Source organism: Callorhinus ursinus, unplaced genomic scaffold (genome assembly GCF_003265705.2).
Source record: "Callorhinus ursinus isolate GAN/ISIS: 27379988/994484 unplaced genomic scaffold, GSC_fseal_2.0 scaffold5, whole genome shotgun sequence".
Lineage (NCBI taxonomy): Eukaryota > Metazoa > Chordata > Mammalia > Carnivora > Otariidae > Callorhinus > Callorhinus ursinus.
In genome coordinates, this window is record NW_027397067.1 from 62,240,139 (window position 1) to 62,264,563 (window position 24,425).

Sequence of the window (24,425 nt, forward strand, 5' to 3'; positions counted from 1 at the left end):
AGCCCATTGGCCAGCTAGGGCTTATGGATATTTTCAGGTGGGTCGCCTATGGGCCTGCTTGTATTCAGCCAAGGGATGGGGGGGGTGGTCACTGGGCCCTTCTGCCTTACTCGGGTTTTCATTGTTCAAGTCGGTTGCTTAAAAGGGGCTTCTGCAATGTGAGGGCTGGTTCTTTGTGGGATCTCCAAGGGCATCTTGTTTCCTTGTCTTTTTCAGCTCTATTGCCCCCCTATATTCCTTGGCTTGTGGCTCCCTCCCTCCATGTTCAAAGCTCATCATTTCAATCTCTGATTCTGTCATCACGTTGCCTTCTCCTCCAACTCTGACTCCTCCTGCATCCCTTTTAGGAGGACTGTGGTGATTACATCAGGTCCGTGAAGATAATCCAAGGCAATATCCCTGTTTTTTAAACTTAATCTCTTTAAAATTAAGATCCTTAATTTATTCACATCTGCAAAGTCATTTCACCGTATTAGATAAATTTTCCAGTTCCAGGGGTTATGATGTGGACGTTTGGGGGACCATTATTCAGTTTACTCTAGTAGCAAACCATAGGAAGTAGTTAATAGTGTTACATTTATTCAGTGGAATATTTTACACCTGTTAAATCTCTTGAATAGCATTTAATGAAAACAGAAAGTATTGTAATGTATTCGGCATTTGTTCACTGAATCTAACACTTCCTATGTTCCAGGCTCTGTTCTGAGCACTGAGGATACAGTCAGGAGTGAAGGCCCAGCTCTCTTGCATCTTATGTCCTGGTCAAGGAGACAGACAATAAACAAATAAATTAATAAAGAGAGTAATTTAAACTAGAATAAGTGCTATGAAGCCAATTGGGGGGGGGGTGGGGGGGTGACTTTGCACAGGGAATCAAGTAAGACTCCCTCAAGAGGTTATGTTTCCACTAAGATCTGAAAGAACCAGCTACGTGCTGGCCACTGGGCAGAACCTTCTAGGCAGAAGGGAAAGCAGGCTAATGACCTTTCTTGAGGCAGGCAGGTGTTTGGTGCATACCAAGGACTAAGGCAGGTGTAGCTAGGCGTGGTGTCAGGGGAGAGAGGTAGGGCAAGTAGGCATGAAGAAGGATGTTGCAGGCCACCAACTGGCAGATACTGCTGGTTGCTTACCCTAACTTCCCATCTCTCATCTTTCCCACAGAGGCAACCAGTTTCGTGTCAAGCATCGATGTGTATAATTAAGATACTGGCTCTCCTGATGTCTCTTGCTCCTGAAGTAGGGATTAGGGGGTTTTCGGCACGTCCACAAAGATGTCCAATGGAATCAGTGTGTGGAAGGAGGACTTTCACTTTTGCCCTTTAACTCCTTTCTCTCTGGAACATGGACAGCATCCTAGAAATGGAGCAGAGCCTTGCAACCATGAGCCTGAGAGCTTTGGGCTAACAATTTTGGACCATAAAAGGTGCCTGGGAACTTGACGGGGCCACGTGACTATTACCTTCCAGAATACCTGCCTCCAGATTCCTGTTTGGTGGGCTACACCAACCAGGATTCTAGGACATGAGTTGGAATCCGATCCCTCAATGATAAATAGAGTAAGAAACTTATATTTTGTTCTATGTGTAACTGGAAATTACCATTGGAAGGTTTTAAGCAGGAGAGCAATCTGGTCTGATTTATATATTTGTAACAAATGATCGTATCTACTATTTGGAACTAGGTAGTAGGTCCTACAGGGGACATCAAGTAAATGATCATTGCGGTAATTTAAGAGAGGGAGGATGCTAGCTTAGACTAGGGTTATAGCAGGGAAGGTGGGGAGACAGTTTGTATTGTATTAAGTTAAAAAAAGGGAAATGGTAAGATATACTTACTCTATATACAGTGAGATAATAGTAGCCAACATTTTTGAGTATCCTTTATGGCCAGACAAGGATTTAAGCATTTACATATACTAACTCACTCATTTTATCATTATACTAGGTGTGTGAAGCCGGCATTACTCTTATATACATTTTACAGATAAGAAAACTAAGAAGCAAAAGGATCAAATAATTTTCTAGAAAGTGATGAAGGATGCCTTACTCCGTGTGTGTGTGTGTGTGTGTATGTGTTGGATGAGGGGCTTCTCTATGTGGGTGTGGGTATATAGATAGGGAGATACAGATGGGGACACCCCATAAAAAAGGTAGAAGGAAATATACCAAATATTTTAGAAGTTTTATGTCTGAGCAATAACATTTCATGGAATTTTTCTTCTTTATACTTTTCTTATTTTCCAGTATTTCTACAGTGGACATGTGCTATTTTTGTGTACAGAAGAATAATTAAAATATTTAAAAGATACTGTAGTTTAGAATTGTGGTGTTTATTAACGTATTTTATATCATGTTGGCTGTTTTTAGTCACAGAGAGAAAGGGTCGTGGTGTAGTTACCACGGCCAGATAGGAAGCTGAGCTGTGGAAATGAAATCTTGGACCAGGTGTAGTTCCTAGATCTTTAAGGCATAGCGATGGCTTCTTCATACTAGCCCTGTCATCTGTCCACTCGTTGATGATGTCTTCTGGAAACAGTCCTATTCAAACAACCAAACTTTTCAGCTTTTCCACACTCTAGCGTTGTAGATACAGAACAGCTTTTCAGCTCACAGTCTGCCTAATCAGATGTGCCCCCCATCTCTGGATTCTGTATGCCACGTTGGCTTTCTCTGAAGAATTTCCTTTGTCTGACATGACATCATTTAGTTTATTTATATTGGAGAACGCTCAGGGAAATACTACACCTGTGTTATATATGTGAATGTGTGGTTATAAATTACAGAACAACAAATCATTAGAAGGTGAATTCACTTATCAAATTCCTCGGAGCACAAAAGTAAGCCACATAAACTACTTACTTCTGTGTATCCTTTGCAGAGCCAGCAAATGAGAAGAGGGGGTTAAAATCCAATTTAGGGATAGGGGACCCCAAAACAACCTTTTAGGCTCCAAATCCCGAAATTGTCAGAAAACATTCTTTAACTTCTCCACAGGCGCAGAACATTTATTTCATTTCTTAGAATCACCCAGTCTCCGTATCCTCGGACTCCTCAGCATGTCTACTGTTTGCTCAGTTCTTAGCACTAAGCCTTGCACATCAATACCATGAATATATTAGAAGAACAAAAGTGCAGCCTTAAATGTATCAAAAATAGAAAACAAGAGATAGTAAAATAATGGACTGAAAAATCAGAGAAGGAACAAAATGCTAATGTTTTGCATTAGTATGCACATATCTTTTTTCTTAAGGATTTGAGAACATTGGAGTATGTGCTCCTTGTTTTTACATAGACAGTTTGAAGGACATAAAATCCATGATGTATTGAAAAGCTTATGCTAAGAACTGAGGACAGAAGTCTAAATATACCACACTTTATTCTTTAAAAATAGCTCTCTGTTTCATTACATTTACTGCCACCTCTAAGATTTGACCAATTCATAAGTGAAGGTAGGCTTCAGATTATATAGTCAAGTTACATGGAATGTCAGTGGGGAAGAAAATGATGAGGAAGAAACAGTGTTCATTATACAATCAAGAAGTATGAAAAAGATTAGAACAGAGAGGCTTTAGGAGAAGAATTATTTTGTTTTTTTGTTTGTTTGTTTGTTTTACTTTAAAAGAGATACGGAAGCTTAGTTGAAGCTATCTGACAATATGAGGGTTTGGATAAAATAAAGAGAGCAGGTTTCAGTTGAGCAAGGCACTCCTTCCTAAATGGACTAATTCTGATAAATCACCAAGACATGGGGCTGTCAGATTCCAGACAATGAATTTATACAGAAGGAAACAAAGCCCCATTGATGTTTTTATTGTAGATGTTCTTACTATATCAGTACCAAGCTATAAAACAGGCAAAGAACTGAGCATAATTACAGCCTCTCTCAATGAAGTGAGGAGAACTGGTTTGAGAAAAGCCCCACTGAAGCTCATTTCACTGGGGGTGGGTGGGTGGTGGGTCCTCTCAGCAGGACCATAAATCAGGTTCAAGGGCAGGAACTTTATCTGTGCTGTGCAAAGCCATGGCTCTGATTCGTAGACATTAAGTTGGGTTATCTTAGGTAGACAATGGAAGAATGAGCCGAAGTCCTGAGACCAGGGGTTTGGGACTTGGGTCTTAACCCTCATATCCTGAAGGGTTGCCTTGGGAAAGGCAGCTGCTTCTCTGAGCCAGTCTTCCCATTCATAAAATATAGTGCTCTGACTATGTGAACTGTATGGACTCTTCCAACTTGAGCATTCTGATTCTTTCTCTTTAGAACCTTAGCTTGTTTTCTTTATTCCAATGACAAGGCAATATGGTAAAGCTTAATTGCCAACAAGTGAAAAGGGAAAATCCAAATGTCAGAAAAGAGACTTGCAGCTTGCTGATCCCTGGTGTGAAGGATTATAGTATTGTTTGTCAAATATTTCACTTTCCCACTTCTCCCTTGAAGAACCCCTTCTTGTGTGAGGTTTATATGTTTCTGCCCTGTTGAAGTCAGGAGTAGCCATGTGAACATGCTTTATTTAATGGAATACAGGTGGAAGTCACATATGTCACTTCCAAGATGAGCTTATTAGGTTTGTGATGTCTCTTCTTTCTTGGATTCTTTCTTCTTTCTGGTATGATGGCCAGAGATATACCAGAGATAAAGGATGTTCTCTCAGCCCGAGTCTGGAGTGACCAATATTTGGAGTAGTTAATGATCATGCATTGTGAGCAAGAAGTAAACCTTTGTTTTAAGCCACTGCAGTTTTGGGGATCATTTGTTATCACAGCAAGACAACATTCTAGGAATGGGCAACTATGAAAAGCAGGTCTGATTTCTTGACTGTGACTCCAACAGAAAATGAGAATTCTAAACATTTTTTTAAGAACTGTCTCTCTTTAATCTTCATTTAAGTACTATCATATATATGCATATATATGTGTATGTATACAGATACATACATATGTATATATGATACATAGATACATGTATATACACATATTGTATGTATAATTTAGATACATAAAAATTTTCTGCTAATGTCTATGTCAGGTACCCCAGTGCAGGCACTAGGCTATGGAAGATTTGAGTAATTTTGTTTCCATTTGGTCTATGATGCCTTTAATTTTCTTCCATGAACAAGGTTGCCTCTGTGCCTTTTATCTATTTATCCAACAAATAGTTTTGATCACCTTCTAAGTAACTGGTAATCCCTGGAGATGCAAGAGTGAAAAGATAAACCTGGTCCCTTAAGTCGGTTCTATTATATCTTCCAGTAGCCTCAAGGAGACAGGTGCCAGACACAGTGATAAATGCTATGCCGGTAATGCATACGGTGTCATAGGAGCACCTATAGTAAGCATTTTAAATCAGAGCTTTGGCACCATGGGAGGCTTTCTGGAGGAAGTGATGTCTAATCCAAGAACTGAAGAATAAGTAGTGATCAGACAGGAGAAGCGTGTGTGTGTGTGCGCACGCACACACATGCGCGTGCGTGTGTAAAGATAGGTTGGGGAATTAAGTGTGGTGACAGTATACTGGTGAAGAATGTTCCAGGAGAGGAAACCATACGAGTGAAAGACCAGTGATGAATCCAGACCACAGATATTAAGCGGGGAGGGGCATTGTCTGGAAAGGAAGGAGAAACCCGATCATACAGGAGCTTCTAAGTCATATTCAGGCCCTGGATTTTATCTTAATAGTCAGTGGGGAGCCCTTGAAGGGTTTTAAGGAACATGTTTCCTCTGCCTCTAATGCCCTCCCCACCCAGCTCCCCTTCCCACCGCCCGACACTCCTCATCTAACCCACTCAACAACCTCTTCCTCTTTAGAGTCAGATCAAACTCTCTGGAACCTTCCCGGGGAGATAAAGCTCCTTCCTCTCTAACTTATCATTTATATATATATTTCCCTGAACACATTTACATTTATTCACTTTCATCCCTTTCCCATAATTTAAGATCTGAAACTCCTGGGGGCAGGGCCTTGTCTTTTCATCTGTGTATCCTCAGTGACTCTCAGTTCCTGGCTCGTAGCAGGCACTCTGTAAATGTGGCCAAAAGAATAAGCAGAAAGAGGAGAACCTTGGGAGGGTCCGGTCTGTAAGGAAATATGGCCACTGAGGCAGGGCAATCAGATGCCTCCCGATGCCCTCAGGCCTTTACCACAGAGGACGTTTGTTTTTGAGGAATGTCAGAATGATCTTGTTCAAATATGACACTTAGCCAGGAAACTTAGGCACTAGATCTTGCCATCCCCCTTCCCTCTGAGTAACTCAGGCCACCTGGGGCTTCCCCTGTCTTTTCTAATTTTCTGAGCCAGTTTCCACCATTGGGAATATCTGTCTAGGCTCCTGCTTCAACCCAGACTGGCTCAGGCGTGTAGGTAGCTCCATGGCTTTGGAGGTAAACAGACCTGAAGTCATGCCTTACTTAGCTCTGCCATTGACTGGCTTTGCATGGCAGGTGGAATTCTGAGGTGACCCCGTTAGTGTCTCAGATTGTACCCTGTACAATCTCCCTGCCCCTCCACTTGAGTATGGGTGGAATCTGTGAATATGATTGGATAGCATTCCTGTGGTTAGGTTACTAACCAGTTGACTTTGAGTGAACCAAGTGAGAGATTATCCTGGAGTGGGTACGGGGGAGGCTGACTGGCCTGGGAGCAAATAACCAAGTTGTAAACTGCCAATGGGGTCGCGTGGGCAGGGGAGCATGTGACTTCTGCTGCCTGACATGAATTCTGCCAATAACCAGTGAGCTTGGATGAGGGCTGCCAATTTCAAGTAAGCGTCACAGCCCTAGCCCACACCTTGATTTCAGCTTGGAGAAACCTGAGCAGGGGACCCAGCTAACCTGATATCTGGACTCCTGACCCATGAGAACCACGGGATAATGCAATTGTGTTGTTTTAAACTGCCAAGATTGTGGTAATTTTTTATGCAGCAAGGACACATCAACGAAAGGCTAATACACTATGTGACTGTATGACTTTGGGAAAGTTACTTTCCTTCTCTGAACCTCATTTTCATCATCTGTGAAGTGAGCATGATAATCTTATCCCCTCATGAGGGGTCAGTTGTTGAAACCAACTCAGAGAATATATGCAGAGTACCTAGTATCCTCAACATGGATTAAGTACCCCCTCTGTTCCCTCCCTGCCATGGGCACTACCATCTATGCATATGCCTTTTTTTGGAACATTCTGCCCTGGGTTGCCCCTTCAAAGAGCCCGTCCAGGGATTCAGGCTGCGGTAGGTGTCATTTGCCTAGCAGCGCATCCTAGGGCTAATGTTCTAATGAAAATTCCTATTGTAATGCATAACCACGAGGAGTCCAGAATGAAATTGCTTTGGGATCCTTTGTGTGATTAACATTTCAGCTGTTTATGGAGTCTTTGCCCTATCATTTCCTGTTTTAAAAAATTAATATGCTGGTTTATTATTAAAAACCAAGGAGGGGGAAAGTTCAGCTGGTACACAGAGAAATAGTTCTAGATGATCCAAATAAAAGTGTCTGAGTAGGGAGAATATTTGGAAGACCGCTTTTTTATTTAGATGCCCTTTTAATGCCTATAAGTTTTTCTTTTGACGTCACTCCCCCTCTACCCCAGCTCCTTGCCTTCTGTCATCTTAGCCCCTAAATCTGAGTGGGATAAAAGGCATTCGAGTCAAGAGCATTATGACTTTTTAATTATGCCAGTGGTGTTGTGTATGACAGTGTTGTGTGTGAGCCATTACATCAGAGGGTATTTGAGTTAGAATGGTTTTTGCAGGCCTATTTTACAGATAAGAAAACTGAGCCCACAGAGACGTAGCTAATTAGTGACTCAATTTTCTCTGAAGAAAACCAGATCTCCTAACACGCTTTCCTCAAGTAATCTGAATCAAATACTTTTGTGTGTATCAAAGTTGAAAGCCTGCTGTGGTGATCTAAGGACCACATGCTCACTTCTTCTTCATCGTGGATGCCAGTGATCTGTAAGGCTGCCACCAACTGCACCCCCACAGGGAGTAGAAGGCTTTCTTAAGCCAGATAGAAAGACCCCATTCAATAAGAAGGAAAGATTTAGGTTGGATTTAAGGAGAGAAATAGCTCGGTTGCCAGTATTAACTCTCAAGGGGTTCTGAGAAATAATGTTCTTTAGGGATCATCAGTGAGACTAGAGATTTATATATCCATCGGATGGATTTAGTCATTAGCTACTTGGCCTTACCCTTTATCCTCTGTCTGCTATCCTAGTATATTTCTGATGCCTGGTATTTATTTACTGGAACAGACCAGGCTCTCTTTTTCTAAGAAGAAGAAAAATTCTGTTCTAGAGACTCATCAGCCTGGGATCATAGTAAAGATTGATGGAGCATTTACTGAGTGCAGGAATATTAACATGTAGGCCTGAGAGCACTATCCTTAGGAAGTCTTGCTTGCAACATTGGCCTTGGCTGGCATCTGGGAACTTGAATGGTGAAGAGTTCCTTACGGTGATCTGAAATGGCCCCTCACTGATAAGAGTGGCTCACTGTGCCTAAACTGTACAAACAGTATCATTCATGCTGAATACCTGCTGTCCTTCTAGGATTTTGGAATATTGGTATATACCAGGCAGTGGGTGCTTATGTGCCCAGTTCCCAATAAAAACTTAGGTCACAGGCTCCAGTGAGCTTCTGGAGGAGATATATCCCATGTGTTTCAACAACCCATTGCTGAAGGAATTGAGTGTGTCCTGTGTGACAGGCCCCTTCGAAGCTTGCATTTGGTTTCCTTTGGATTTTGTTCAATGCGCCTTTACCTTTGTTGATTTTGCTTTATATCCTTTTCACTGCAATAAATCTGAGCTGTGAGTCTATATACTCTATATACTATATACTAAGTCATGTAATTCCTTGTAGCAAGTCATCAAGCCTGGGACTGGTCTTCAGACTTCTTTGCTTCCTTAGGGAGAATATATTTATTTTATTTGATTGTATTTTCTGAGAAGCTTCCCTTGAACCACAAAAGCAACAGGCTTTAACTTCAGGGAGCTCAAGTTCAAGAGCCAATATGAAGGGGTGCCTGGGTGGCTCAGTCGGCTGAGCTTCTGACTCTTAATTTCAGCTCAGGTCATGATCTCAGGGTCCTGGAATTGAGCCCTGCATCAGGCTCTGCACTCAGTGTAAAGTCTGCTTGAGATTCTCTCTCTTCTTCTTCCTCTGCCCCTCCCCACCAAATAAATAAATAAATAAATAAAATCTTTTTGAAAAACGAATAAAAACAATCAATATGAAGAAAGACAGTCCACTCTAAAATACTGAAATATAATGTTATACTTTTTTGTACCTATTTTTTCCTTCTGGTTTGCTCATCTACCCCTCTCCACACCCCATGTTTTTATTCTTTTTTAATTTTTTACTTTATTGTTTCCTTCCTGGTCATTTCCAGTGGTTCCATCTGTCTTATCTTACAACTTGGGCTATGAATTTCATGATACCAAAGACTCTATAAATAGCAGATTTAGCAGAAAACAACAAAATATTAGTGTATGGAGACTCCATTTTTATGCTCAGGAATTTTATTATTTGTCTTCTAATTAAAAGAAATCACTTAATATTTTTGTCCCTTAGTTTTCTAATCTGATAAATGGGGCTAGTATTCTCTGTCCACCTCATGAAGTTACAGAAGGGATCCAATGAGGTCATTTTTATCTAAGAATTTCAGAAATTTGAGCTCTAGAGAATTGTTGAACCTTATTATTCTCCTGGAACAATCACAAGTGGATTACATGAGAAATGCATGCTCTTGAGATGTGGGCATTCTCTCTCTTTGTTCATAAAATGACAGACAAGAGAATATAGAGATTGTCAATGAGAAAGGGCCATAGAAATAGTTAGCCCTGAGTAAAAGAAGATTATGAGAATGGTTTGATTACTGACTTCAAGTATGCAAAGGACGGCGTGAAGAAAAAACAAGAGAACAATTCTGTTTGACTTCACAAGATAAAATCAAGACTAACGGGAAAAAGAAAGACCTGGCTGAGGCAGAGGGAAAGGAAGAGCGGGAGAAACTGGTCTTTAGAGCTGTTCAAGTTCAGGCTGAATCACAGCTTCTTGCATATTGCACAAGGAATTAAACACCAGATTTATGAATGAGCTTCTTTTGTGAACCACCCTTGCAATTTTTGCTGCATTCTCTGTGCTATTATTTATTGAATCTTTAAATAATCATTCATTTTTTTTAGATAAACTTATTTTAAAACTATATTTTGCACATTTTCTGTTTCGGTTATTTTTTTTTTGTAATGTACATTAAAATGCAAAGGTAACTATAAAAAACATACATCTGTTAGTAAACCCGAAACTAGATGCCTTCCAAACCTGATAGTCCATGGTAATTCTTAAGCCAAATGAAAGACAAAAACAAAAACAAAACTACAACTCTGGGGCCCTGATTTCTATTTCTGAGAACCTTTTGGTCACTTGGCACCATGTAGTCTTCCTTGAAGAAAAATATGGTGTTTCATTTGTGAAGCTGAGATTATCACTTGGCCTCTCTTCATGGGAGATCATAAGGCCCTCCTTCTCCACTTCTGCACCGCTAATCCCGCTCTCACAACCCACCAGGACGATGGGTGCAAACCGGAACTAAAGCCCACTGGGATGTATGCTAGCCTACCTTTTCCTCACTCTTGCTGCCCCGGTTTTGCACTTTGCACATAAAGCACTGGCACTTAATTCCTGACTCCTGCTCTCTTACCTAGGGATGCAGGCTAAGACTTTCCCCCCTTTGTCTCTTATGCAAACTTGGTCTACAGAAGTTACGGTCCTGCCCCCATGCGCGGAGTCGATTAGAGCAGAGAAGGGCACCTGGCCCAAGATGGATCAGTTTTCTTCTTGCTGGAATTTGGAATTTCAGCCTAGAGACAATGTATAGTTTGCTAGGGCTGTTTTTAAACAAAGTACCACCAACTGGGTGGCCAGTGGGGAGGAGCAATGAATAGTTTGTTCTACCATCTGAGTAAAAAGCAAGTGGAAACTGTATATTCAATGAAAACTAAACAATGACTAACATAAAGGAAACCATACTGCAAACATCCCAAATAATAGAGTCAGCAGAAGCGAATACCTGAAGCAACTGACCTTTATTACAGAGGCTGTAGACAGATGTAAAAATTTTAAAATACCTGTTGACATCTTAAATATACCTTTGGTATGTTACTTTGTTACTTAATGGGGAAAGGAAAGCCATGCTTAATAGAGGAGTGCTTGAAAACAGCTTGGTCAGACAGAAGCACCTCTTCAAACGCGGGATTGATTTAAAATCTTTGTAGGTCTTAGATTCTCTTGTGTTTAGAGGTCCAAATCATATCGAATATATATTAATAAGGAAAATGGTACATTTTAACTTATATATAACTATCTTAAGATTTAATTGCCCTTGAATAGTTAACAATACATTGCATTCTGTAAGTACAACAATAGCATGTATTAATTCCTATTTTGCAGTTTTCTTATTTTAGAGCCAATTCATGTTGTTGCATTTTGTGTGGGGTTTTTGAAAACCTTTATAGGCCTTATGCATTGTGCTTTTGGTGCCCAGTGGAAGAAGTTGGATGTGTTTGCATATTAATGGTTTAAAAAAATTTTTTTTAAAGATTTAATTTATTTGAATGAGAAGAAGCACATGCACAAGAGGGGGAAAGGGACAGAGGGAGAGGGAGAAGCAGACTCCCCAGTGGGCAGTTAGCCCGATGCAGGACTCGATCCCAGGACTCTGGGATCATTACTTGAGCTGAAGGCAGAGGCTTAACCAACTGAGCCACTCAGGCACCCCTGTTTTAAAAATTTTTAATCAATTTATAATTATATTTTTGTTAACAACTAAAAAACATGATAGACTATAGTATTTAAACTGCTGCTGTATTTGCTTTCAAGAAGTGTTCTGGAAGTAAGCCCAGGTTTCCAGAAGCATGAGATCTGTATTTAAGAAGCTACTATTAATAGCCTCTGCAACAAAAAATAAGTCCTCATTTTAAAGAACACTATTAAAAGGTAAATGAGACAAGCCACCTTTCATAATAAGGTGACTTACATGTGCATCAGTTTATCTGATTCAAACTCAAAATGTCCTTAGAAGCACAGCATACAATCAGCCTAGTTATGTGGTTTCCACATTTTTGACATAAAATGAAGCAAAGTGAACCACTTCCAGGAAAATGAAATAAAAAGAAAATGACTAGGTATAGTTATAAATATTACATTTCCTGCTTAAGAATAAAAGGCAATTAGGGGCGCCTGGGTGGCTCAGTTGGTTAAGTGTCTGACGCTTGGTTCCGGCTCAGGTCATGATCTCAGCATCATGAGATCGAGGCTCCTGTCAGATTCCCACACTCAGCATGGAATCTGCTTAGGATTCTCTCTCTCCCTTTCCCTCTGCTCTTCTCTGCATTCTCTCTCTGCATTCTCTCTCTCTCTCTCTCTCTCAAATAAATACATAAATACATAAATAAAATCGTAAAATAAAACAAAAGGCAATTAAAAATATTGCCATTTGCTTGTGTTGTAATGAGCACCGGGTATTTTATAAGATGGATGAATCACAGACCTGTACCGCTGAAACAAATAATACATTATATGTTAATTAATTGAATTTGAATTTTAAAAAAATTAAAAAGAAAAATGTTACCATTTACAAACATTTCTACTTTTCCTGAATTAGGTTTCGTCTGAAAGAGTGGGCTCAGAAAGACGTGTTCAACCAATTCAGCACAATTACATAAGAGAGATGTCATAACATTTGTTGGGGTTCTGCTCAGGAGCTATCTATCTCCTTTGCAAGTTTTCTCCCCTCTCAGATCTGCTCTAACATTTCTGTTTCATTTAGCTCATGACTGGATACCGTCTTGTACTATTTTCCAACTGCTTTCTGTCCCACCCCTCAGGAGTGCTAAGCTTTTTGAAGGGTCACCTATCAGCTTGTGCCTGAGTTAGGAAAGGGACTCCGCTGAATGGAAACATAGATTCTGTGAGTTTTTCTGTACACACTAACAGATATTTGCCTTATCTTTACTAGCTCAGATGGCCACACTGGTTTTTCAAGCCTGCTAGCATGTATTCAAGTAGTCCAAGTCAGTACGTATTGATAACAATACGTTGAAGTGATTATCCTTTTTACTCAATCTATCAATTAATCAGTGAATGTGGCTTGAGCTCCAATTACGTTCAAAGTACTATTTTATCGAAGAGCAAAAATACATATGTAATTCAGGAAAAAGGGACTGAGCTGAATCAATGGGAATTAAAATCTAAAATTTGGGGACAGACACCAAAAACAATGATATTCTGTGTTGGTGGATTTAAGGTGATGTAAGATGAGGTGTGTGCTCTTACAGATAACTGTGGATTATAGCATCTTTATAAAAATTGACAATATTTATCAAAAGTCTTGCAACTTTTCCCAAAAGGCATCCGGAAACAGTGTTTAGGAGCACTTGCCTGCATTCAAAGCTCGGTACCATTCAAAGTGGTGTGACTTTGGGAGTTACTCTAATCTCACTTCCTCAGCTTCCTCATCTGTAATAAGGATAGCAATAGTACCTGCCCATTTTAAGTATAAAATAAGCCAGTATTACTAAAATTAAGGACTAATGTCTAGCAGACAGTATGTGCCAAAAAGCCTTCTAAAATATCTTTGGACACAACATTTGCCACTTGGAGAAACTGAGGAATTAATTAGAGATGAGAGTAGGGATATGAGTATAAGTATGAAAATTTAAATACATCTTCAATGTCGTCCTTGATGGAAATGGTTCAGTTCATTAAGGCATATCCACGTTAGAGCGTGTTATACAACCATTAAAAAACTAGGTTTTCAAAGAATACGGAGATGGAGACATTCTCAGACATCATGTTACATTTTGAAAGCAGTATGTAAAGTTCCCTATACATATTATGATCCTAATGCTGTTACAAGGCACGTAGGAAAAGTCCTAGAAAGAAATATCAAGATATTAATGGTAATTATCTCAGGGTATTGAAATTAGGATTTTAAAAATATTTTCTTCTTTATCTTTTCTATAATTTCAAAATTTTCCACAAACATGGAAAAAAGTTAAAAAAAAAAGGGTAGGTAACACAGGGAAAGGAGAAATGGTGATATATTCACTAGCTTTTTTTTTTCATGCTGCTGAACAAACATACATAATGAATCTTGAATATCTTCAAAGAATAGCAATTTTTAAAGCAAGATATAGTTTTGAGATATAATTAACTAGAGAGTATCCTTTTAATAAACAGCATTTTATATATATATATATATATGCACATGTATCCTCTCTTTAAAAAAAGAAGCTTAAAGTGGTGAATCATGCCCTGGCCAAGAGGTAATGAAGCAAAAGCTGATGAGTTTCGGATAAACTCAACAATAAGTCAAGTCAGTAGACTAGTAGAAACCAAAGTCAAGCTTCAAGTGGAAAAAAACCTACAGACTAATGATCTTGGGAGTTGGTAAAGTAATTTGCAAAGGCTAAATACTATTGCATATCTGACAACTGGAGGTACCAGAACTCACTCCATCCCATCTACCAGCTAAGTGAGAGAGGCCCCTTTCAGACCTGAAAGGGGTGGGGGAGGTCACTTATTCCATCCAACAAATTCCCTTTCCTGAAGGGGTGAGTTATGAGCTCAAATCCCCAAGTTTCTTAATGAAAATGTATCTTCAAATGTTTAAAAAATTTTTCTCTTCTTGTTTCCTGGATTGGAAGAAGAAGTATACCTTCATGGTGGTTGTCCAGCAAATAGGCAATTCCTACCTGGATTTTCTTAAAATAATAAGAAAAGGGGAAAAAAATGCTCTGAACATCCGTAAACCTGCTCACTGAATCAAAGAACATGTAAAAGCAGCTTGGTAGCAAGCACAGTAATTACCAATTGTGATCACTGAGGTATATTTCTTTCTCATTTTTACAGTAGCCATGTGTTTGCAATCCAGGACCCCGAGAGAAAGTTACATAGGCAAATGTTAAGGTTAAGGATATATCCTTTAAATAGCAGTTAGACACAAGATACATGCTCAGCCACTCTTAAAAAGAAACTGATAATTGTAATTCATTCTTAAGGAAGCATTTTTAATTTATAACCTCTAAAAGAAACTGTCTTTATGCTGCAGAGTATTCTAAGTGTGTATCATGGCTAATATTTTATGTATACATTTTTTCAGTCAAAGGCATTTGCCATAATTCAGCTTTAACAAACTCTGTTCTCAGCTGTAACTCAGAGCATGACATATATCTGTTGTCCAGCTATAAATCTGTGGTTGTTATTATACTTTTATGAATCTGATTCATGCAGAAAGCATTATCCCTGCAACTTTAATTAAGGAGTTAGGAATTTCCCCATTTGAATTCCTAGCATTCTGTACACTTTATTGCATCTTCCCCTGTGAGCCTTAAATGAGATACTTGGATTACAGATCCTTAGAAGAATAAAATCCATAAGCTCTAAATCAGGGATGGGTAAATGGATTTGATCCAGCTTTAGAACTGACTTTGATGGCTCAAATTGCACTGAGTCTCTTAAGGATTGGATCAATCATTAATATCTAACTTTTTAAAGCTGTAATTTTTGGTATTTGTTGGTATCAGGATATTAAGATGTGGTCTGTTGTTGTTCGGTTTCTTATTTCTGGGCAGTCCTCCAGTGTCTTACTTGGGTTGTACTAAAGCCAAGAATCTATGACTCAGGATTAATAGGACAAAATCAGGTATGAAGCAGAGAGAAATCTGTGTATGACCTATTACATTAGACGCTGTTACTTTTAATATAATGAGGTTGTGAATATTTGTGCATAGGTACAGATGATTTTACACAATATGTAGAAACTATATGTCTTTAATTGCCACTGTGTCTTTAGGTTGGCTACATATTTAGACATCTTGCATTCCCACCCCAGTTCTGATTTCCCATTCTGATGCTCCAAAAACACAGCATAATAGTAACTCTACCAGCTCTTAGTTAAATATCAGCTCTGGTTTAAGGACTTCCCCACTGAATGCCCATAACTAACCAGTGAGGTCATTGCTATAATTATCCCCACTTTACAGATGAGAAAACTGAGGCAATGAGAGGTTAAGCAACTTGCTCAAGATTAGAAAGTCAGTAAATGGAAGAGTTCTAAGTATGAGCCCAGGTGCATCTGGCTCTGAAATTCACAATCTGAAGCATTCTGCTGTGCAGCCTGAACTAATGTAGCTCCGTCAGCACACATTCATTGAACTTTTTAAACCAGCACTACTCTATCCTATCAGGGAAGAGAAAATGTTTAGGACTATGTCCTTGACCCCAAGAAGCTTGCAATAGGGCGAGGAGAGAAGAAGTACACACAGGGCCAATTATGGTGGAGTACATGTCATGATAATAACATTTATTGGATGATTACTCTGTGTCAGCTGCCATGCGAATGACTAAATCTGTGTAACCACAGAAGGGACTATTTTTATCTCAGTTTTATGAGAGAGGAAGCCAGAGGTAAGTAACTGAAGTCACACAGCCAGTGAGTAGCAGAGCTGAGATTTGAGCGTTGGGAGTCTGAATCCAGAGCCCCAGCTCTTAGCCATTGTTTTCTACTGGATGTGAACACATTTTCAAATGTATGTGGCATATAGCAGAAAAGTGCTATAAGAGCTTAGTGAGGGTAGGAAGGGTGGAGAGTCCAGTTAACCAATTACTTAGCTAATTAATTTATTCAGTAGTATTGGTTATCTTCATTGTCTCGAGCCATACTGAAATGATTTAGGCTCTCTGAACTCAGTATGCTCTCTTTCGTGTCTAGATTTCTGCACATTTCCTGCCAAGAATATCTTTCATGCCCTGCCTCCCCTAGCACCAACCCAACCACCAAATCTTATCACCTCTACTATCTCCCCTAGCACCATTGTGTGACTACTTAATTACTATTCACCCTTCTGTCTCTGCTTGAATCCCAAAACCTCTGGGAAGCCTTTCTGCACCTCCAAGACTTGAGTGGGTCTAGTCACTTGTAATCCCACCCCATTATAGCACCTACTGCACTGTGGCATGATTACAGCTTTTCTTGTCTATCCATCCATGTCATGCCTGCTCCCCCGCACTTCTCCCCCAACCAACACTCCCTGACCCACCCCAGTAATAGTCTTGGAGCTTCTTGAATGCTGAAACTGGGTCTTACTTCCTCCATTGAACTGCAAGCTCCCAATGCAATGCCTGACACATAATAAATGTTTTATAAATATTTTTTGATGACTTACTGAGTTCTGTGTGCCAAATACTGTGCCCATAAAACACTTATGTGACAGCACTGAGTGAACATTTGTTTCCATGATCTCACTGCATTCTTATAATAACCCTCTCAGACATTATTATTTTCATTTTACAGATAAGGGTACTGAGGCTCAAGAACACAGCATCCTTAAGTTCACATAGTTAGTAAATGGGGAGTTGGAAGTAGAAATCAGGTCTGTCTGATCCTAACCTGTCCTGCAGATGAACCAGCAGTGGCAATGCAGGTTCTAGAAGGCATGATGTAGTTCTAATAAGGCACGCAGATGAGGCAAAGGAGTTGGAAATCATCTCTACTTATGGTTGGTGGGGAGGACAGCTGGCTTTTCACAGGGAAGTGAAACATAGGCTGAATCTTGATGGGCAAGTCTGAGTTGGTTTGGGTAAGAACAGACAGAAGGATCAGCAGGTGAGAGCCCAGTCTCTTCCTTCAGGGAGGAGTGAGAAGTGTTCGGTAACCAGAGCACACAATGCAGGGCAGAAGCAGTTAAGGGTACTTGGCTTGGAGTATAATGAACAGAGCCAGCCTAGTACAGGGGAGGAACTGGAAGGATTGGAGCCGTGACAAAGGATGTACCCACCTTACTTCTAAGAGGTTGAGCTTCCTAGGGAAAGAGTGGCCTTATCAAATCCTGGAAGTGATGTTAAGTAAGTGTGAAGTCAGGTGGGGAAATCAGTTGGCAAATGGAGGGAAATGATTCCCTGTCCATACTAGGGAGTCCAAGCCTTCTCTTTTGTTAGCAGCTCTTCAAATCCCCTGCCAGGGGGGGAGTTGAGTAGAGACTTGAACGAATGGAAGAGTAACCACAACATCCTTTAGATAGTCCTTTTTCTTCTTGATCTCTTCCTGCAATGCTTGCTATTTTATCTATTGTTCATATTATAAATGTCATTATTATTTATATGTTAGATGCTGCACTATATGCATCCCTTTATTTGCGTATTTTATTTAGTCCTTCCATTATGTAGGGTGTTGTTACGTCCACTTTCGAGATAAGAGCATGAAAGATCAGAGATGCTAAGTGGCTGGTCCAATTACACAGGGAGAAAGTAGCAGCTAAGAATTAACCCTTGTGGATCTGACATCAAAGTCTGTGATCCTAATCAATAACACAGAGAATAAAATAATAACTACTAAGTACTCAGTGCCTCCTCTGAGCCAAGCGCTTTATGTAGATAATGCATAAAAAAGAGGATAGGATATTTGCTCTGTCTAATCATTTAGCCCATTCATTCTGAAAGAGTAAGATTTGTCTAAAATTCACTTGCTGTATTCTCTGCAGTAATCTCTTCCCTCTCTGTTTTCCACTCCCTTCTTTTCTAATTCCACATTAAGAAGGGATGGGATATTTTAAGGATTTTCTAAGTTATTAGAAATTCTCATTTAGAATCTTGTACTTCTCCCTCACATCCACAGCGAGTCTTTAAGAACAACTTCACACAAGAGCTTTAGAAATAAATGTGTGGTACCCGTGCACTCTCAGTCCCCTTTTAATGAGAAATGGGTAGGTGATTATACCATTATGTAGTACATCCTCTTCCTGGAAGCCATCTTAAGCTGTTGAGGATAATGTATCTCTAAGACTGCGTCAGCCTCTTTGTTCCATAGATGCTATTTTTTAGAGTTTTATGAACAGCAAATGGCTCCTTAGGAGAACATTGTCATCGCTCAATCTGGATTTTCCAGCAGTTTTTGGGGTAAGGATGATAAAATGCCCATAGGACAGTGCCAATTTGAAAAGGATGATTAACTCCAGATTTCCCATCCTTGGGACATTGTGAATGCCTGGATCAAGGTCTGATGTGTTCCAGATGATGTGCAAGGATGTACAAACATGCAGGCTTCCATTACAAGGGAGACTAGGAACAAAAGGTACATTATTCATTCATTTAATCACCCAACAAATACATAGTGAGTGCCTGATCTGCATCAGGCACTGTTCGATCTGAGAATACTTAGGCCCCACCCTGAGAGCATTTACATCCTCTGAGAGAGGACAGGCAATAAATAAATTACATGCTATCAGGAAAAATAAAGCAGGATAAGGCAATAAGGAGTGATATGGTTGTGACCTGCTATTTTATATAGAAAAGGCTTCCTTAAGGTTACACTTCACAGAGACCTACTGGAAGTGATGGCTCAAGACTCGCAGATGTCAGGGAAGAGTGTTCCAGTCAATCATGGCAAAGTCCCGGGAATAGTAGTGTGTTTGGGGTGTAGTAGCATGGATGCCCTTGTGGCTGGAAAAGAGTGGGTAAGGGGGAGAGTGATAGGAGGCATCAGCAGGAAGATGTAGGTGAGGGACAGAGGAAGGTTGAGATGTAGACCAGCTAGCCTTATATAAGCCTTGGTGAAGAGTTTAGATTTTATGCTATGTGGATTGAGAAACCACTGCAAGCGTTTGAGCAGAGGAGAGGCATGATCTGACTTACCCTTTTAAAGGCTTCCTCTGCCTGTTCTGTGTAGGATACATGTAGGAGCAAAAGTGAGAGGAGGAAAGCCATAGGTAGGAGCCCGTGTTAGTCCAGACAAGACATGGTAGAGATGGTAAGTGGGGATCACATTCTGGATATTTAAAAGGAAGAGCTGAGAGGTTTTGCTAATAAATTGAATGTGGGAGAAAGAGAAATCATGTGGGAGAAAGAGAGAAATCAGATTTGTACCTGCATATCTGGAAGAATGGAGGTGTTATTTAGTGAGAAAGGAAAGACTTCAGGACCAACAGACTGAGGAAGGGGTAACATCATCCCCATTTTGGACGTGTTCATTGTGAGATGCTTGGTCAACGTCCACGTGGAGTTACAGAGGAGGCAGTTAGGTGGTGAGTTTGGAGGTCAGGGAACAGGTTTGCTCAAGGTTTAAATGTAGGAGTCATGAGCTTGTAATTAATCCATGAGACAAGATAAAATCATCTGGGCAAGAGTTGGCAGGACAGTAAATTCTCAGTTGGTCTCTTCAAGGGGTTCAGTTATGTTATCAACTTGATATAAAAATTCCCCACATGTGTTGCTTTCAGCCCTTCAGAGGGATGCTTCCCTGCTTTTTCTAAAACGACTTGGTTCAAAATGAGTTAGTTCAAGCTCTCTCCAAATTTTGTTTCTAAAGTTCTTAGAGACTTAGCAGACAGCAGCAAAGGAGGTGGTGTCCTTTGTACATCAACAGAGCAACTCTGAGCAGTTTTCCTGCTCTACCTGTTAATGAAATAAATCAGTGTGGCCCAACCACATGGTAGTGCATGCAGAATAACAATTTCTCCCAAATATCTACCAGTGTCACCAGTGTGTTTCTGGATTCTTCTCAGTGGTAATGGTAGCTACTGGTCAAGGTCCCAGAGCCATTTTGCCTTTTAGTATATGGCTTCATCCTAAATATATTTAATAAAGCAGAGGCTTGAAAGGAGAACTATGGATACTCCAGCTAGGGGTATCCACTAGTATCCCATAATGGGAAAGACCAGTAAGGGAATGCAGAATAAACCACACTTTTGAAAGTGAATGGTGGCTACATGCCCATTTCACTGTACCTCTTTTACCTGAAGAAAAGATGTTGCAGTGATTGTGAAAGGGAATACATGAACTCTTTTTATGCCAAGCCCCATAAATGGAATATCTTATGGCATGGATGAGACTCAGAATGTTTGATTCAGTGGGATTGGGAGATACACAGAAAACCCCAAAAAAGAGTTTTGTGTGTTTGCACGTGCATGCATGTACCTGTGCATGTCTGTATTACTTTTTCAGTATGTGGGAGCTTCTCTGTTTCTTAAGCACAAGGATAGCGTTGGATCCCAGCCCCAGAAAGACTGGCTTCCTGACTTGGTTTTCAAGCAGATGATCAGGTGCAGAAGAACAAGGCAGGAATCATTGGTCAGGACAGAAATGAAAGATGGGGGTCTTAGTCAAATGGTCGTATGTCAGAACTGGGCAAAGAACCAAAGTCAGGCCACAGTTAAGTTGACCCAAAGTTAATTATTGAGTCCTGAAATGGGACCCTTGTAATGCTCTCTCTGATGGAGGATCAAATTGGTCATCGGGCTTGGAGAATAGAGCTGAATCTGCGGGAGGGGACCAATTGGCTCTGAGTACAGATACAAGAAAGGGTAAGAACTGAAGGATGAAGCAGGTGCCTCCAGAAGCAATTGGTGTCACTACCCTTTTTTTCCCAAGGGTAGCATTTTTTAGCTGTTTGCTCACCTATGTATATGGTGCTATCCCTATAGGAAGAAAATCATATTTTTCTTGATGGCACACTTGTTTAGTTGGCCTGACCCCAAAATTGCAGTCTCCTAAAACAACAAATTGAATTGCACACTGAGGAAGGCTGGTGGAAACTAGAAATTTTATTTGAAAGCTGAATTATCCAATACAGTGATTTTCAGAAGGTTCAAATAATCTTGAAAGGTAATAAAAAAAATCTTGACATTCAATGGTGCTTGAATCCCATTGTAAGGCCTTCTGTGATATCTTTAACTGTCCATCACAACATTTAAATGATGACAGCTGTGATTTTAAAATAGAGTTCTTAGATGGTAGGTACACAGCAAATATTATGGATTTTTTCATAAGTCCTCTTGCATGATATTAGCAGGGAGCACCAGAATAAATCATATTTTTTTCTTCTGAATTTGTACCATGTGGTTATTGCCTTAATTTTGACTACAATAATCAAAATTATAGCTTTGTAAAATGCTTAATTTTACCAGAATTAAATCTTGCTACTTTTTCACCCCCATAATTAGTGTAGCTGTTGCAATTATAACCCTAAATAATTATCAACAATGATTTAATTTTAAACTAAAATACCATAAAATTTAAAATATCCCTTAGTACACAATTGTGAAAGATACTAAGACAGTGCTCTCTCACTTTCAGTAAAGTATGTCCAGAATGCTGATTTTATTAATTTGTATGAGCTTTCAGATGATGGAATACATAGGCTGTTTCTGCACTGAGAAATTAAAGGACAAATTTAGATAATTATAATTTAAGTTCTTAAACTTTTTTTATACAGTTTCCAGACAATTAAGGTCAAAGGGAGGCTTTGAAGAAGAATTATCTAAGTGTCTCAGTTTTTTTTTTTTTAATTTTATTTATTTGACAGAGAGAGATAGCGAGAGCAGGAACATAAGCAGGGGGAGTGGGAGAGGGAGAAGCAGGCTTCCCGCGGAGCAGGGAGCCCGATGTGGGACTCGATCCCAGGACCCTGGGATCATGACCTGAGCCGAAGGCAGACGCTTAACGACTGAGCCACCCAGGCGCCCTAAGTGTCTCAGTTTTTAACTTTATTCTGTGAATGTACACATGTAGTCAAAACATCCTTCTAATATCTTACTGAAATTTATTATTTCTCAATTAAACATGCCCTTTTTAAGAAAACAAATATATTAATGTAAGCAAGAAGAAGAGAAAGGTCATTAAAATCTAGGGATAGCAACTATAAGCATGTAGGTATCTAATAGTTGATAGTTTTTAGTTTGAAATGTCAAAAAAGACCATTCTTATACAGATTCCCCCCCAAAATGACTATATGTAGAAAAATGTGATAATACTTGTACAGATTTTTAATAGAGAATTATTTAATTACAAAAATTTGTGTGTCTCTCAGTGGTTGCACCTTGGGTTAAAAGTTTCATTTTCAATTGATTTTGATTTCTGGTATTTCAAGTGATTCATTTAAATTTCTTGATTTTTTTTTTTTTTAGGATTGTTTTTATTTTTTTATTTATCTGAGAGAGAGAGAGAGAGAGAGCACAAGCAGGGGGAGCAGCAGGCAGAGGGAGAGGGAGAAGCAGACTCCTCGCTGAGCAGGGAGCCCGATGCTGGGCTCTATCCCAGGACCCTGGCATCATGACCTGAGCCAAAGGCTGACGCTTAACTGACTGAGCCACCCAGGCGCCCCTAAATTCCTTGATTTTTAATATTTCCCAATTAACTGTAATTAATCTCAGAAAATTCTAGGACCTCAGGGTAGAAACAAACTTTGAAGGGAATCCGGTTGACTCATGATTCAGCTGCCAGACCTCTTCTTCATTATTTCTACCTGGGTTTTTCAAGCCTGGACTAGATTGCTTTTATTAATGAGAGACTCACTTCCTCTGGGGGATTTTCCACTCTTGAACTAATTTAGACTGCTTGAAAAGATTTCCTTATGTTGTTTTACAGCTTATCTCCATTTGTTCTCAGCCCTCAGATGCTTCAAAGAAAAGTCCAGTCCCATTTCTGTGTGACAGCAGCTGACCGCAATATGAAACATGGCCATAAATTCCCGCCTCCTCTCAGCTGCTTTCCCAGAGTTCCCTCTTCTTTAGCATAAGTGCTATACACTCCCTGAGGCCCTCTTTATATTTCAGTTTTAAAACACCTAATAAGCAGGGGCGCCTGGGTGGCTCAGTTGGTTAAGCAGCCGATTCTTGATTTTGGCTCAGGTCACGATCTCAGGGTCGTGAGATGGAGCCCTCAGCAAGGAGTCTGCTTTTCCCTCTCTCTGCCTCTACCTCTCTTTCTCAAATAAATAAATAAATAAATAAAATCTTTAAAACACCTAATAAGCTGTGCTGAAAACAGCAGATAACTTTACCCCACTATTACAGAAACTCTCGGGTTCACAAAGGAGTATCATTTACATTTGGTACAAATTTGTCATGAAAAATATAATATTTACTTTTTTGTAGAGATATAAAATTCAATGAATTGCTATATTGAAATTGGGCAATGTAATTTTCAATATTTATCTTTCAGTGATGCTTTATTGGGCTATTAAAACTCATACTTAATTCAATACATTGGATTTTCTAAAGGCCTGCTTAGATTCATTTGGTATATTTATGCCACCAGCTATTGGACATGGGATAATCCTGAAATTTTTAGCTCCTTTACTATTCCAGCATGTTACTAATGCAATATATAATTTCACAAATTATCTAGTACCAAGATCTGGCTCTTCAAATACGCTGCATTTAAAGGCAAAAAGCTCTGAATCTGCATACTTAATTATACAGCATTATCATTTTTATCCCTAATTCTTTAATCAAAACAGTCATTAGCAATGCAAATAGGAAAGGAAATTGGATTATGAAGGAAATAAAGATTAGTGACTCTAAGATCTGATAGCTGGTTTTAGCAAGTCAGGTTGATATTGGGCTTTATTTTATTATTCAAATAAATAATAGAA

The 24,425-nt window shown here is 39.6% G+C and overlaps 1 long non-coding RNA gene across 4 annotated transcripts in view; it reads left to right on the forward strand.

Annotated features, from left to right (window-relative positions):
- Positions 1–24,425, forward strand: part of LOC141372759 (uncharacterized) — a 55,911-nt gene that overhangs the window by 26,922 nt on the left and 4,564 nt on the right. For 3 of the 4 annotated variants that reach the window (XR_012378161.1, XR_012378162.1, XR_012378164.1), the window contains exon 4: positions 1,162–2,267. The exons of the other annotated variant lie outside the window; for it this stretch is intronic. This is a non-coding gene — a long non-coding RNA (uncharacterized lncRNA). Of the gene's footprint in view, positions 1–1,161; positions 2,268–24,425 lie in introns of those variants that run through there. 4 annotated transcript variants of the gene reach the window in all.